We start from the raw sequence: 15,299 nt of genomic DNA, 5'->3' as shown, positions 1-15,299 counted from the left end.
GTGTGCCCAGCAGTGCCTGGCACCACACATAAACCTTCACTGTATTGGGAGGAGGTTGCAGTGACCTATTGCTGTGTAATGAACCTCTCCAAAACTTAGTGTCTTTAAATAATAAGAATTTATTAAGCTTCAAAAATCTCTTCCAGAATTGGGTCAGGACCAGGTTAGGCAACTCTTCTGCTGAACTGTGTCATTGGCATCATTGGGGTCATTCACTCATCTACAGGCAGTGGATAGCTGGTGTGGGCTGATGGGTCCATCACTCATGTCTCTTTTATATGCTCCTAAACATGTCCTCTCTGACTCCATGAAAAGCCTGCAATTTCTTACAACATGGCGGTCTTAAGGTAGTCAGACTCGTTACATGGTAGCTAGTTTCCAAGAGTAAAATCGAAAGTGAACAGGCCAGGTAAAAGTTAGACCCAGCATCCTTTCTGCCTCATTCTGTCATTCAGAGAAAGTAATAAGAAATAGTAAGTCCAGTCCAGATTCAGCGGAAGAAGAAATAAGCCTCGCTTCTTGACAAGTAGAGTAACGTAAATGTACAGTGAGAGGAGAAAGTAAGGGTGGCCATTTTGAAGATTATCTCCTAAAGAGGAGAGAGACATTAAATATACAAAAATGGGAAAATACTAGGTAATAAGAGCTGCTCGGAGAATTGAAACAGGATGACTTGACAGAAAATGACCTATAGATTGAGGGAGTTGTCAGGGAAAATCTCTCTGAGAAAATGATATTTAAATATCCTAAAAGGCAAGAAATGTCCAGCTGTGTAAGGTCTAGGCAGGAGGAAGATCTAGTAAAAGCTCTAGAAGGGGGATGAGCTGAGCATGTTTAAGAACTAGAAATGAGTGTATGTTAGGGGTTTAGACAAAGACAGAGCAGGAGGGTTAGGAAGAGGGTAGACAGGCAGGAGGGGCCATATCAAGTGAACTAGGGGAAGAAGATTGGACCATACTCCCAGCCCAGCTCATGAAAGCCACTGAAGGGTTTCAAGCAGACAAGGGACACAGTACAACTTACATTATTAAAAGGTCCCTCTGGCTGCCTCATAGACAACAGGCTGTGAAGAAAAGTATGGAAATAGCAAGACCTGTCAGGGGGTGGCAGCAGGAGCCCAGGACAGAGAACATGGTGGCTTGCTCTGGGTGCTGGCTGCCAGGAGGAGGAAAAGCAGAGATAAATTTGGGAAATGGACCAGCAGGCAGTCCTGAGGATTGAGCCTGTTTTGTCTTGGTTCAGTCTCCTTCATGCCTGGACGATCAAAACTCCTGCACATTCCTCACCCAAACTCAGACCTCAGAGCTAGTGCCCCTCCTTAAACTGGCATTTTAGAGTTTTCTAGATAATATTAAATTCATTGTCTTTGCATATCAGGGAGCCCTTCATGACAGGCTCTGCCTTCCCATGTGTTAGATCTGTTTCCTGTCCTTGTCCCCCATCTGCCCTTTGCTCCAGCCATGCCTAATTTTTTTGTTCCCTGATCCCATCAGCCTGTGCCTGGCATGGTCTGTTTCTTCTACCTAGAATCCTTCTTCTCCCTCATTCCATTATTTCACATACCCAACTTCTATTACTCCTTTAAAATATAACAGTGTCAGCTCTTCCACTAAGCCTTGTTTATTTAGATGGTTATGCAGCACGGCAGCATAGATATCCAAGTCCTTGTTTGTCTTTTCCAGTTAACTGGGTAGGGACAGTCACTGCAACCTGGTGGAGTGTTCCAGAAGCTGACACTAGCATGTTTGCCATAGTTTGCTCTTGGAGTCTGAAAATGTACATTACAAGATCAAATCATAGCAGAAAGAGATATTTGTAGATCCTGTTATGAGGTCCTCTGTTCTTTTCAGCTGATACTGGGAGGCTACCCTCACCACCTTAGAGGCCTGCAAGTCTTCAGGGGAGAACTTATGTAAGTTCCCCATTGCTCAAGCTTCTCCAGGAAGCATCTGCCCTCTGTACTTGGGACAATCAACATCACTGCTGGTAACAGTATTTACTCCTGGCAGAAGGAGGACTCTAATCGCCATTTTCCCCTAGGAATGGTTTCTGGGAAAATCTGAAATGCTTACTGCTGGCAACACAAAGTTTAATGTGATACTTTAGGTCACAGGCTCTAAAATCCAGAGCCAGAGCTGGTCATTGCCTCTGATCTTCAGATTCTCATAGCCATTTGCCCAATGGTCTTCCCTACCTGGATGTCCACCAAACTTGGCAGATCTAAAATTGCACTCATCACCTCTCTTGCCCTCACATACCCCTGACTGGCAGTTCACCAGTGAGCAATGAGAGGATGAATCATTGGTGGATATTTTTTGGGTTACTCTCCTCTTCATTTCTATTGCCAGAATTCTGGTCCAAGTCCTTGGTTTCTCTGGTCTACATAGCCACATTGTCCCCATCCACCAACCTTCTACCCTCCTCTGCTTTCCAGGGGATCTGTCAATATGCTAATCTAACCTTGGCCTTTCCCCTGTCTGAAATATGTTAATTCCCACCACTGGTTACCAAACTGCATGCAAATCATGTAGAGAGCTTCTTAAAAGTACAGATTTCTTGTACTTTATTCTTTTTCATGGAATAAAGTGTTGCCCAATTCTAGAATAAAAAAAAATAAAATCAATAGAGATTATTGTTTTTTAAATGCAGATTCTGCTGGTTTTGGTAGCACATGCCTCTAGTCCCAGCTAGTCGGAAGGCTGAGGCAGAAGGATTGCTTGAGCCCAGGAGTTTGAGGCCAGCCTGGGTAACACAGTAAGAACCTGTCTTTTAAAAAGAAAAAATATTGTTTTAAAAAATGCAGATTTCTGAATCCCTTTCTATATCCAATAAATCTGATATTCTGCTGGGTGGGGACCAACAGAAGCATGCCTTTAATTGGTGCCCAAGGATTCTGATAGAGCCTGGACATGCACCTGGAGAATAGCTGTGATCCACAGGATAAAGTTAAACTTTGTGGTTCACTCTCCCTGCCCTTCTCATGTGTCCCTTGTCCCCTGTCAGGCAAGGTCCTCCTCATCTTCCCTGCCTCCTCTACTCTTTCCCCACACACCTTGCTCTCTAAGGTACATCTCATTTTCCCCTTTGCTCTTTTTGCCTGGTGTCAGGAATGTCCTCCTGATTGACCCCCTGTATGGGGCAACTCTTAGCTATATCTTTTATAGCTGATGCAAGGTATCAGCATTACCTGGGAGCTTGTTTTGAATGCAGAATCACAGGCCCTTCCCCAGCCCTGCTGAAGCAGGCCGTCAGTGCTTCCTGTGCACATCAGCAAATAAGAAGCACAGACCTACAACGTGGTTCAAAAGCCACTCCTCCAGGAAGCCATTCCAGACACACTCATCAAGTAATCATTCTTCCAAACCAATACCAGGAATTGTGACCACCGTAATTGCAACATCTCAAAAGTTAGGACTTTCATAGTTCAGTTCCAGAGAACTGTCAGGTTTAAAGTGGCCCAAGGGATATTTTATCCCTAGGCAGCCCCCAAGTCAAGAAAATATCCTCTCTCCTTCCTGTGGTCCCATGCCTGTCTCCTACCCACTCTCTGCTGGTGCTCAGCCCACAGGAGGTGCGTCATCTAGCTGGGTGCCCCTGCCTACTCTGGTTCTCTTTCAGCCCTCTCAGCCTTTCTTCTGAGAAAACAGCCAGAATGACCTAGTCTTTTTCTGCTGGCAGGAGGAGTGAGGTCAGCAACACCTTATAGTTTCAGTGGGTTCTGAGCCCCTCCCTGTCTTGGTAGAAATATTTCCAGGGAAAGTTCTGGATTCCTTTTCTAAGATGTAGGGCATCTATACCAAAAAAAAAAAAAAAAGCCTCAGTGGATAAGAGAGAGAAGCCCTAGGTCAGCTGTCTACCAGCTGCTCTGAGTCTCAGCCAGGGCTCTGGGCAAGAAAAAGCTCAATGCTCTTGGCATCTACCTAAGCATGGAGACTGGAGATCACCAGTCTGGGGCAGGCTGGGTGTCTGGCGCATGTGGAAGTTCTCATTGAAGTGTTCCCTGGAGCCATTAACTCCTTCAGGGGGACACTGGTCATCCAAGGAGCTCCCAGCTGAGTCCTGGGTTGCTTTAGCAGAAGAGTGAGGAACCGAGGCTGTGGGCCCTGGCGTGACTGTGCTCACCTAGGACATTTATGGTATATTTATTTATTTTTTAGGCTGAATGGAGGCGAGAGGGTTCTATTATTGGGTATGAGGTGAGAACTCTTTGTCATAATCTAGATTTTGATAGTGGAATATTTCCCTTCCTCATTTTAAAAATATGACTGTTTATGACATATAGGGGCCATGTATCACATGTGCTATGCAATAGTATTAGATGTTTGACTTTTTATTTTTTAAAAGCATTTCTAAAGATTAAACTCAGGGCCTCCTGCTCGCTGGGTGAGTGCTCTACTACTGAGCTATATTCCAGCCCCTAGAAACTTGACTTACGTTGTCCTAGTGAACATATCTTTTTCAGAGTTGAAAATGAGACCCAGAAGCTCATGTAGCTTTTAGAACCTGAAGTAGAACCTTGCACTTCTGATTGCCACCTCCCCACCCCTTCCTCTGTAGGCCTTCCAGAAGCATACCATGGAAACTTATTCCAGAGGATCTGCTATGGCCCAGTGAATTGGGGACCATCCAATGAATCATACCCTTCTTTGTTTCAGGATGCCATAAGAGGAAATCACAGAAGGAACAGCTCTTCTGAGTTTGTTTCTTCTTTGGGCAAAGAAGTGCAGTGAAGAATGTTGTCAAGTAGGAAATCAACCCAAGCTTCCACACCCTTCTGAAGAGTCCCATTGCATATGAAAATGTTTAAAGCTTTATAGTAAAGAAATCTGTTTTATTCCTTCTAACCCAGTGCTTCCCAAACTTATTTTTTCTTGGCATTCTTATCAACTTCCCACAGGCACTGTGAGAAAAGCTGGGTCCCATCAGGCTGATTGTCCTCCATCAAATGTCTAGAGAATTTTTTATCGTAGGCCCAGAGTCAGACATTACTCTTAGAAAACACTGGGAACAAAGAGAATGATTCAATAATTTGAAGAAAAATAAAAGCAAGAGTTTTTGTTCTTTTGCAGGCTTTTTTTCTCTTTGGCTATTCTAAATGAATAGGTTGAAGAATTGGTTTTAGTTGAATTTCTTCCCGTTAATCTTTTCCAGCACTCCAGTGCCACCAGGGAGGGTGGAAATGACTGCTTTTAATAGTGATTAGAGAGGGCCCCATGGTTAGGTCAAATCAGGACTTCACTTCCTCCCCTTCTGTGTGTGCATTAGCGAAGCCTGTAAGAATGCTTCTCCATGGCCACTGATCCCAGCCAGGAGCCTGCCAGGAGCCTGGACAGCTGGCAGCTGCTCTTACCAGAGCTCTACCACCAACCTCCCCCTCTTCCTTCATCCTCTTGTCTCCCTACCCTCTTACTTCTCTGTGATTCTACCCTGGTTAGAAATTTCTTATTGGTTTAATGGTTTACAGAAAGAAGGCCTTGAAGTTCTGCTCAATTGGTATTTGAATGCAGATGGAAACACACTGTAGCTCTTTACTTAGAACAGTGCATGCACTCTCCTCCTATAGTCCTCAGAACTAAGAAGGGGGAGGGGTTTGGGCAACAGGAAGGACAGGCTTAGCCCTCAAGGTAACCAAGGTGCAGGTTGATTTCTCATCCATACCCACTTGCTCCCCCTCCTGTCCATCCTTGGTCCTCACTCTCTTCTGTGGGCTCACGTCTGTCCCACTCTGATGCAGTTTTAAGAGATAGGGCCATAGGAGGAAGGATTGGTAGATTTGTGCAAACTTCGCAGGCTGCAACTTGAACCTCTGGGCTACTATCTGCTGGGTAAGATTGGGCTTGTGAGATATGACTTGCTAGGGCAACAGAGAGATGCTCAGCTCCCTCTGCCTGCTTCACAGGACACAAAAACAATGTGACCAAGAAGGACAGTTTGCAGAATCAATGGCAGGACACCAGCTGAGAGGCAGCTCTGAGATGGGCTTCTGGAGCTTCCCTCACTTCCTCCAGCCCACAGTGTGTGTCTTCCTTCCCTGTGACTTCAACACCTGCCTAGTTCAACCTTCCCTCTCTCAGGATTCATACCTCCTGACCTCCTCACCTCCCACTTCTTCCTCCTTATTTCCAAAACAATGTCTCACATCCATCTGTCTCTCTTCTGTGGCCTCTGCCAGAGTTTGAGTCTCTATTTTTCCCCTGCCATCAGTAGTCATGTCTCTCCTTCTTCTCTTTGGTGGCTTCCCTGAACTAAAAGTCTTTTCAGTGACCCATTTTCTGGCCCCTGCCCCATCTCAGACCCTGTCTCTGCTCACTGTAAGAGGCTTGCTTCCTGTCAGTTCTGAGCAGGGCTGGCCCGAGGAGCCTGAGACAGTGCAGTCACCTGGGACCCAGCTCCCGGAAGGAGCCATGTGCCTGGGTGTAATGCACTGTTGTCACCATCTTGAATCTGTGTTCTTTAAGTGAAGTTAGATGGGAAAATGGGACATGCCATCTGTACTGGACTGGGAACCTCACCAAGTCTGTATTCCCACCTCCTGCCATCCCCTTCCTCCCTGGCCAGGTACATTGGCAGAGGGAAGCCCACATTCTGCCATTGTTCTTTACCCCTGAAAGGGGCTTGGGTTGGGTGACAAGGAAGGCTGGAGTGAGGCGTGTTGGGGTGGCATCTCTGTATAGGCACAGCAGAGTCTTCTCTGCCTACTAGGGAGCCCCTGGTGCCTTTGGCAGGGTCTTTCATCCTGTCTGGCCCAATGCAGATACTAAGCACGTCCCAGGACAGAGGTCATAATCTTGTGGGGTTTCCCATCTGCCGTGGGTAGGGGTAATGAGCCCCTGGTGTGGAAACTGATTCTCCCACCCCAGCCAGGGTCACATTTTCATTTGTTTATTAAATGGACTTATCAAAATTTACAGCCAGTACTTGTTCTAACAGTTTTGGGGCCTCCGTCCAGATGCTCTTCTCCTGGCTGTCTTTCCCATCTTTAGGGCCATGCACAGCCCACCTCCTCAGATAGTTCTACTCTCCTGCTCTTATACAAGGCAGCCCCAACCTGTTTCTGTGTTTTCTTCATATTGTGCATCATAATTTGTAATAATGCATTTGTTTTGTTGCTTGTATTGTATTCTGCACAAATATTAAGCTCCAGGAGGGCAGGTTGCTACCTGTCTTGTTCAGTTAGATCCATGTCACTTATCAGTCTTCAGTACAGTGTTTGTCATGTAGTATATGCTCAACAAATATTTGTTGAATTAATAAATAAATTTATTTCAAATACTGCATGGAGAATAAATAACAAACACATCCTGTATGCTTAAATTAATAACATTTTATGGAAGATTTTTTAAAAGAAAATATTGGGGACAATTATACACAAATAATAATACAAATCCTCTAGCCGGATACAATGGCACATGCCTATAATCTCAGCAATTTAAGAGGCTGAGGCAGGAGAATCACAAGTTCAAAGCCAGTCTGACAACTCAGCAAGACCCTATCTCAAAAAATTAAAAAAAAATACAAAAAGGGCTGTGAATGTAGCTCAGTAGTAAAGCACCACTGGGTTGAACTCCAGTACTAGAAAAAAAATTCTGCAAATATTATTTTTTAAGTTGCCATTTTTCTCTCCAAAACAAATCTGCAAGGATCTTTTCATATTGGTCTAATAGATCAATTCATCATTTTTAATTGTTAAATGGTTTTCCACAGTGTGCTGTAGCAACACATTTGAGTTGTTTCCTACTGTTGAACAACTACGTTATTTAATCTTTTGCTGCTGCAAGCAATGCCTCCCCATGCATAAGTTTAAGAATTTCTCAAAGGTAGATTGCAGAACAAATAATTGCTTGGTTCGCACAGTTTGCATAGTGTTTTTTGGGGAGTGGATGTGGGTGGGAGGGGTACTGGTAATGGAATCCAGGGGTGCTTAACCACTGAGCCACATCCTAGCTCTTTTTAAAATATCTTATTTAGAGACAGGTTCTCACTAAGTTGCTCAGGGACTCACTAAGTTACTGAGACTGGCTTTGAACTCGTAATCCTCCTAGCCTCAGCCTCCCAAGCCACTGGGATTACAAGTGTGTGCCGCCATGACTGGCTGGGTTTGCACATTTTAAAAAATAGAATAGATATATGCTTTTGAACCATTGCATCTCCTTGGAACCCCTGAAAGGCAAGGTCAGCGAGGTGTGTGTGGATCTGAGTTGACAGATGGACTGACCCTGTCACTGTTGCTGTGTTGCTTCTTTGGCCTTCTCATTTCCCTTGGTTAATATATTGAAAGTTCTAGCAATGACTCGTCTCAAATGTTTTCCCCTTCTATGTTTCTACTCAGTAACTTTCTCTTCTTCATGGGAGTAGGATGGAATTGGACCAGGAAGGACTTGAAAAAGGTATAAGAGCTGAGAGTGGTGGTGTACACTTATAATCCCAGCTACCTGGAAGGTTGAGGCAGGAGGATCACAAGTTTGAGGCCAGCCCCACCAACTTAATAAAGGCCTTGAGCAACTTAGCGAGACCCTGTCTCAAAATAAAAATTAAATGGGCTGGGAATGTTGTTCAGTGGTTAAGCATTCCTGGCATACACACACACACACACACACACACACACACACACACACACACACGTATAAGAAATTATTTGTTTAAAAATAGCAAAGGGGGCTGGGGATGTGGCTCAAGCAGTAGCGCGCTCACCTGGCATGCATGTGGCCCAGGTTCGATCTTCAGCACCACATACAAACAAAGATGTTGTGTCTGCCGAAAACTAAAAAATAAATATTAAAATTCTCTCTCTCTCTCTTTTGAAAAAAACAGCAAAGGGGCTTGGGTTGTGGCTTAGCAGTAGAGCGCTCGCCTCGAATGTGCAGGATCCTGGGTTTGATCCTCAGCACCACATTAAAAAGAATAACTAAATAAGTGAGACAAAGGTATTGTGTCCAACTACAACTAAAAAATTAAATATTTCTAAAAAAATATCCAGAGTATATAAAGAACTCAAAAATTAAACAACAAGAAAACAAATAACCCAATCAACAAATAGACCAAGGACCTGAACAGACACTTCTCAGAGGAGGACATACAATCAATTAAGTACATGAAAAAATGCTCACCATCTCTAGCAGTCAGAGAAATGCAAATTAAAACCACCCTAAGATACCATCTCACTCCAGTAAGAATGGCAGCCATTATGAAGTCAAACAACAATACGTGCTGGCGAGGATGTGGGAAAAAGGGTACACTTGTACATTGCTGGTGGCACTGCAAATTGGTGCGGCCAATTTGGAAAGCAGTATGGAGATTCCTCGGAAAGCTGGGAATGGAACCACCATTTGACCCAGCTATTCCCCTTCTCAGACTATTCCCCAAAGACCTTAAAAGAGCGTACTATAGGGATACAGCTACATCGATGTTCATAGCAGCACAATTCACAATAGCTAGACTGTGGAACCAACCTAGATGTCCTTCAATAGATGAATGGATAAAAAAATGTGGCATTTATACACAATGAATTATTATTCAGCACTCAAAAATGACAAAATCATGGCATTTGCAGGGAAATGGATGGCATTAGAGCAGATTATGCTGAGTGAAGCTAGCCAATCCCTAAAAAACAAATGCCAAATGTCTTCTTTGATATAAGAAGGGCAACTAAGAACAGAGCAGGGAGGAAGAGCATGAGAAGAAGACCACCATTAAACAGGAACAAAAGGTGGGAGGGAAAGAGAGAGAGAAGGGAAATTGCATGGAAATGGAAGGAGACCCTCATTGTTATACAAAATTACATATAAGAGGAAGTGAGGGGAAAGGGAATAAAAACAAGAGAGAGAAATGAATTACAGTAGATGGGGTAGAAAGAGAAGATGGGAGGGTAGGGTAGGGGAGGGGGGATAGTAGAAGATAGGAAATGCAGCAGAATACAACAGACACTAGTATGGCAGTATGTAAAAACGTGGATGTGTAATCGATGTGATTCTGAAATCTGTATATGGGATAAAAATGGGAGTTCATAACCCACTTGAATCAAATGTATGAAATATGATATGTCAAGAGCTTTGTAATGTTTTGAATAACTAAGAATAAAAAATAGCAAAGAAATACTGCTTGGAGTTTTCTTTATATTTATTTATTCTAATCAGTTATACATAATAGTAGAAAGCTCTTTGATTCATTGTACAATATAAAGAATTTTTCACTTCTCTGGTGTGCATGAAGTAGAGTTACACCATTCATGCAATTATATATGTACCTAGGATAATGATGTCCATCTCATTCCACCATCTTTGATTTTTATTTATTATTATTATTATTTTCTGGGGATTGAACTCAGGGGTGATATACCCCTAAGCTATGCCCCTAGCCCTTTAAATTTTTTATTTTGAGACAGAGTATTGCAAAGTTTCCCAGGTTGGCCTCATAAGTTATGATCCTTCTGCCTCAGTCTCCTGAATAGCTAGGACTATAGGCACCCATGCATCACTTCCAGCTTTGATCTTTATTTACTTAAAAATCTGATTCTAGCTCCTGTTGTTGAAATGGACAACGGGAAGGCTTGGAGCCACCCTAGAGTCTATCATGCACTAACTCAATAAGTATTTAAGGAGCATGTTCCAGGCATGTGAGGTTAATCAGAACTCGGATTAATCAGAACATCACTGGTCCTAATGGAGAGGTGGGGTCCTGGGAGCTCCCTGCTGTGAAAATCGATGACTATGTAGTTGGTACAATGGACTAAATCATGTTCTCTCAAAATTCGAATGTTGAATCCCTAACTTCCAATGAAGGCTTTGGGAGGTGTTTAGGTTTAGATGAGGTTATGAGGGTGGGATCTGATCTGATGACATTAGTGCTTTTATGAGAAGAGACACTAGTGTGCACTTGTGTGCACTCTCTCTGTTTCTTTTTCATCTATCATGAGAAGACTTGGAGAAAAACAGCCAGAAAGAGAAATTTTACCAGGACAAAATCAGTTGGCATCTTGACCTTAGACTCCCTAGCTTCCAGAACTGGATGGAAAGCTTAGGGAATTGGAACACTTCCCAACCTCCAGAACCACCTGGACTATGGTAATTTTTTATGGCATCACAAACAGACTAAGGCAGTTAGAACCTGGAAAGTGCCGTGGGAGGTATATGGGACTTTGGGGCAGTGACTAGTAACCAAAACTGGTACAGAAATATTTTAATATTTTAACCATTGACACTAATCTACTGTGATGTATCAACACTGTTCATAGAGTTCAAATTTTAATAAGAGACAGATAACATACAAAATAAAATAAAGAATGTGTCAAGAGCTGTTTTCTGGTATGGAAAAGAATAAAGTAGATGACAGGATTAGAAAGTGTCCTAGGGAAGCTGAATATTTATGTTGCAGGAAGAAAGAAAGAGAAAGGCATGGTGTCCATCCTCAAGGGGCACTTGCCAGAAGCTGCATATACTGCTTACACTGAAAGCCTCTTGCTAGAGAGAAGATGGGAAACACAGTTACATTGGGAAGCATCCACCACTGAGGATGGAGAGAACTACTGCAGAGCAACAGACATGAACTGTGATTGGATTGTGAGGTGGAAAGAAAGATAATTTTTCAGGATCTGTCAGAATACAGCTCTCTTTTGCCTCTCACATTTGTGGATGTCTTGCAAACTGAGGTACTTGCTGCCTGGACTATCTTTCTAAGAATGTTTGTATAGCAAATAGTCTTAGAAAACAGAGGTAATGTCTCCCTCTGGAGCAAAGTGCAGGCAGCTTAGTGTCCAGTGTCATAAAGATGGTGTCTCCCACAGAACAGCTCAGGAGACTTACCGCCCATTAGGAATCTAATTTCCCAAGCTCAGGGCTCTCTCCAGTGTGACCCCTGTGTGGGCAAGTGTCACCTGGCCTTCTTTGCAGTAACCTGTGGGGATTGTTGCTAAAGAAAAGGGCATGGGAATATATGTTTATTTAAATATTCTCAGATGACCAGGGAAAAATGGGACCTTTAGAATGAAGAGAGCTGGCAGATATCCATCTTAACAAAGTGATCAAAGTCAGCACTTCCCTATAATTTCACCTTTATAAAAACAAAAAATTAGGGAAAATGGAAGGAAATTCTGGGACCCTGTGGAGGATGGATTGGAGGGAAGATGGAGCCTGCTTTGGACCACTGGGTTAGGGTCTCTGTCTCCTGATAACCTTCTGCATCACTCACCACAGTTGCTCCCTGCAACAGCGCCTCCTCTGTCCCCACTGTAGTTGGTCTTCCCTGGGCAGCCTGGCACATGGACTAGCTTCTTGGGACCCCCCCAGCATTCCAGCTGGCATCTAGAGAGAAAAGATGTGTCAGCCCAGCCGTGGCACTGGCTTGCAATTCAAGTGACTGGGGAAAGCTGAGGCAGGAGAATTGCAAGTCTGAGGCCAGCCTCAGCCACTTAGTGAGGCCTTCAGCAACTTGGAGAGACCCTGTCTCAAAATGATAAATAAATAAATAAAAAGGGCTAGGGATATGGCTCAGTGGCAAAGCACCCTTGGTTCAATCTCTTGTAAGAAAAGAGGGTGGGGAAGGAAAGAGGTGTCTAACCTCTGCTTCCTTTTGAAAAATCCTGGGGAATGGCTCTAAATAGCTCAGCTGGGATCATGTGTCTACTCTTGAGTAAGAAAAGGGCAGAGAGAGAAGAGGTGTGCTTACACACAGCATTGAAATAAACAAACAAAAAGAAATAGCATAGGCCTCAGGAGGTAAGGAGTGATTTGACCGCATGAAACTAAAGATACAGGTGGTGCACACCTGTAATCCCAGTGACTCAGGAGGCTGAGGCAGGACTATTGCAAGTTCAAAGCCAGCTTCAGCAACTTAGAGAGGCCCTAAGGACTTAGTAAGACCTGGTCTCAAAATAAAACATTAAAAAAGGTTGAGGATGTGGCTTAGTGGTTAAGAGACCCTGGTATCAAAAAAGAAAGAAAAGATACAAGGAGGGAGAATCACACACAGGAATATGAGGAGGAGAGAAGTAGAGGATTCCAAATAGAGTGACTATAATGTACATGGTGAAGCCATTAACTGAAAGAGAACATAAGAAGACAAAACAGTTTGGATGCTGTTTTGAACTTGATTAACTTAGAAACTTAGGGGCATCAAGGGAGAGAATAGACACAGATTGTTGGAAATACAATTCTGTAGCTCAGAAGTATTGGTAGTACCAACTGGTGGACCAAGATGTGAGAGTACTAGCTTCCTCCGCAGAATGTGGTAGGATGCCACCAGGTCTTGTGGCCTGGCAGCAGAGCCCTCCCTTGTCACCCAGGCCCATTGGCAAGAAAGACCCTGGCTAATTATGAGGGAGTAGAAGCTAGGAGTCACAAGGAAGACATTTTTGGGCAGATGCCTCAGCCTTCAGTGACTCAGCAAGGGCAGCTCCTACTGCTCATTCCAGAGCACACTGGGAGTTGTTGAGCAAATATTTGAAGAGCGTTGAGTTCCTAAAAGCCTGCCATGAACTGAGCCCCTCAGCTGCAGAGCCGTCAACCCTGTGTAGGCAGCTGTCAGCTGTCAACTCTGGCTTTCCTGAAAAGACCTCCTGCCAAGAAGTGTGTCATAGGGGAAAGAATAAATGGGAAGATAACTGGACTACTGGAGATCTGGAGTAAGTCAGACGTGAGTTTGAATTCTAATTTCCTCATCCACAGAGTGTTCAACATAAATGTTCCTTCTTCCTGGGAGTCAGTAAAGTAACAGAGTGCCAGGGCTGGCCACATGGAAATGCCAGCCACATGGGACCTGCTGTTACCCAGGGGTGTCTGAGCAGAGCTGAGGTTGATGCCTCCAGTCCTATTCCTCTCAAACCTTCTGGGGCAGTTTCCAGGCACAGAGCAGAGCTGCCTCCACTGATATCCAAGGATGCTACAAGAAGCAGAGGCTGGGGGAGGGAGCTGGGACTTCACAGGAGAAGTTGCACACCTAAAATAAACCCAGGCAGGAGACTCTGAGAATTTCCTGTAATTTTCACTGTAAATGTCCTATTTATAAAGCTGAGTCACTGTTGTTTGGTGAATGGAGACAGGCCCTAGCAGGAAATGAGGAGTGCACACAGAGACACAGTCTAACCCACAGGCTTTGGGGAATGCCTGGGTCTGGCCTGGGCCTGGCTGCCTGGCCCCTTGAAGCCCTTGACAAGCCCTTGGGTTGGGTTACTGGACCAGGTTAATTTATTTCATCCCTCACTGGCCCTTTTTCTGTCTTCTTTGCTGCCAAAATAGTTTCTCTGTCTCCCTCTCTCCTTCTCCCCTATCCCTCACTCTCATTCTCTACCCTTCTCTCCCACCCCCCTCTCTTTCTCCCTCCTGTACATTGACAAGAAGAGTCTGGCCTCTTCATGCAGGCAGTGACAGGCCTGTCTCCATGGGAGACCTAGGGGGCCAGGCACCTAGTGGGATGAAGGGCATCTATTTCCTTGCAAAAACAGATCTGTCTGGATGTCTGTGCTCATCCCAGTCTCCACAAAAAAGTAAATTCTCCTGAAGATTCTGGGACAGTATTACAGACAGTTAAGGGGCAAAAGGGGAGAAGAAGGCAGCAAAGTACAACCACAACCAGTGTGTTTGGCATTTTACCCAGAGCAAGCTCTTGAAGGAGGGACTGGGAGGCAACACAAAACCCTCCTCACTTCCTGATTTTACAGCCACTCAGCCAGCCACTGAAATCAGGTTCACCAATCAGGGCTGTTAAACCACATCCTGCCTCCAGTGCCCCCAGAGTGTGCCGGGCAGAGGGCAGCCTAGTTCATCTCTCAGCAGTGCAGAGAAGTTTCCAAACTACTTAGCTATAGCTTTTCATTAAACAATCTGGCTGCTGAGTAATACATTCCCAGTGCTACTGACATGCCTCAACAAACTTCTTTGGGACCATGCTCAGGGACCCACCTCTGTGTGCCCTGTGAGTTCAGCTTTGACTTCCAGGAGCTCTGGAATGTGGGAGGTTGGGACCCTGAGAAGTTCTTGGGCTCTGGCAGCTTTGGGTGTCATGGTCATAGCAGTGCCATGACTCCTGATGGGCTGAGAGTCCATTAACTGGTCAGCATGGGCAGGGGATCCTCAGTGCTCAAGTCTGTCTCCAGGGCTAGAGCTCCTCCCTCCTGTCCCATATTAGGAGGCCAAAGGTCTAGGTCTTCTATGGGTCTTTCAGTCCAGCCAATCTTCTCGAACCTAAGGCCCTTTTTCTGTCCCTGATTCTTCTTCTTCTTCTTTTTTTTTTTAAATGAGAAACAAGCAAATCAGGTTTTCTTGAGAGGTTTTTTTTTTTTTTTGAGAGAGAGAGAGAGAGAGAGAGAG

General features: G+C 44.4%; 1 pseudogene across 1 annotated transcript in view; it reads right to left on the bottom strand.

The window, feature by feature from the left end:
- Nucleotides 1-99: 99 nt before the first annotated feature.
- LOC144373823 (protein N-lysine methyltransferase METTL21D-like) overlaps nucleotides 100-15,299 on the bottom strand; it is a 51,485-nt pseudogene continuing 36,285 nt past the window's right edge. Inside the window, exon 7 of the transcript XR_013433370.1 lies at nucleotides 100-15,250. The product of XR_013433370.1 is annotated as a protein N-lysine methyltransferase METTL21D-like (transcript). The remainder of the gene's footprint in view (nucleotides 15,251-15,299) is intronic.

Source organism: Ictidomys tridecemlineatus, unplaced genomic scaffold, assembly GCF_052094955.1.
Source record: "Ictidomys tridecemlineatus isolate mIctTri1 unplaced genomic scaffold, mIctTri1.hap1 Scaffold_50, whole genome shotgun sequence".
Lineage (NCBI taxonomy): Eukaryota > Metazoa > Chordata > Mammalia > Rodentia > Sciuridae > Ictidomys > Ictidomys tridecemlineatus.
The sequence above is the reverse complement of the archived record's forward strand: the minus strand, read 5'-3'. Positions and strand labels throughout refer to the sequence as shown.